General features: G+C 39.8%; 1 pseudogene; it reads right to left on the bottom strand.

The window, feature by feature from the left end:
• Positions 1 to 780: 780 nt before the first annotated feature.
• LOC111826888 lies at positions 781 to 867 on the bottom strand (annotated as a pseudogene).
• Positions 868 to 1,486: the final 619 nt, after the last annotated feature.

The raw sequence follows: 1,486 nt of genomic DNA, 5'->3' as shown, positions 1-1,486 counted from the left end.
TTCCCTTAATTCCCATTTATTATTATGTAAATCCTTGCTGATGGGCTAGTCTGCCTGTTAATGGGGTCACCTGCCTAAGGGCTATGCTATGAGTGCATCCCAGATCAATAAAAGCTTGGTGAGACCTAAGCACAGGAGGAAGTCCTTCCGGACTTGCCCGCCTGGTCCCCCAATATTGCAAAATTATCTCGTGTCTTTTTATTTCATTTGTTGTGCGGCTCCACTTTCAGATACCGAACCCTACTCCACGCAGAACGTGGAGGGAGTGTTACTCGACAGTACACCTGGGCCTAAACTCTACTGTGGCAACAATTGTCTGGAACCTCACAGCTGCTGCTGCCAACAGAAAGAGCCTGAGCCGTCTGGTGGTCCACAGTCGCCAGGCCACTTCACCTATTTGTGTTACTTGTCTGGCCTTTGGAGGGTTGCCATCCTCTTCTAGAATGCTCAAGTTAATGGTGGGATCCTTTGATGGTCTAAGAAGAAGATAGGGACTAGGGCTGTACTGGTGGACAAGATGGCCACGTAGACTCAGAGTGGCATGCCCGAGTCTGCAATCTGGCATTGCTCTAATTTGCCTGGGCACAAGGACTAGAGACTAACAGTTTGATCTTTCTCTCATTGATTTTAAATTATTAATAGTAAGAGCACTAGTTTTTGGCTCTAAAGGGCTCAAATTAGCTTTAGGTGATTGATTAAATGCATCTTATTGGTAAATATCAGAGCTCAGAGTAACAAATATTCTCCATGTAGTGTTTTTTGTTTGTTTGTTTCTGTTCAAGAAATATGGAATGCTTCATGAATTTGCATGTCATTCCTATGCTAATCTTCTCTGTATTAATTTTACTATATGTGCTGCCAAAGTATCTTTTTGATATCACTTGTGTGATCATAAAAAGAGTAATTATAATAAAATCCCTTATATCCTCCATATGGAAATCTCTTGCTGTGTTGCTGAATTTTCATATTCAGTCTTTGTTTGTCAAGCCAGTTAAGAAAAGCCACATCCTCAAGTGTCAGCTGTGGATCCAAAAACATTCAGAGATAAGCAGTTGTCATAGCAAAACACAACAAACTAAAGGTGATGGATCATGGGACTTGGTTACTGTACTTGCCTGGTGAATCCACACTGCTTTCAACCTTTACTTAACTCCACATGTAGCTTTTCAACACCATGTCCTGGGTTGTCTCAAAAGCACTTTGCTTCTCACTTTGCAGCTCCTCAAGCCAGTGACATTCAACCACGTTAGGTAGATCCTTATGTACTAAATAATATTTCTCAGTAGTATTTGTTTGTTAAAAATTGTCTTTTGTTAAAATACGCTCATGAATGCTTAGAAATGAAAAATATAGTCTAATAGGATCTGGATTTTTTTGTTCGTTTTCTGATCATTAAAACAAACAAGTATTGAGGCAAACCTTAGGAAATAACTTCACTAAAAAGTTATAACTTCACTAAAAACATCTTGGTCACATGAGACTGAAT

The sequence above is a fragment of the Myotis lucifugus genome, unplaced genomic scaffold, assembly GCF_000147115.1.
Source record: "Myotis lucifugus unplaced genomic scaffold, Myoluc2.0 scaffold_108, whole genome shotgun sequence".
Classification (NCBI taxonomy): Eukaryota; Metazoa; Chordata; class Mammalia; order Chiroptera; family Vespertilionidae; genus Myotis; species Myotis lucifugus.
Note: the sequence above shows the minus strand (reverse complement) of the source record. Positions and strands in the feature narration are given on the sequence as shown.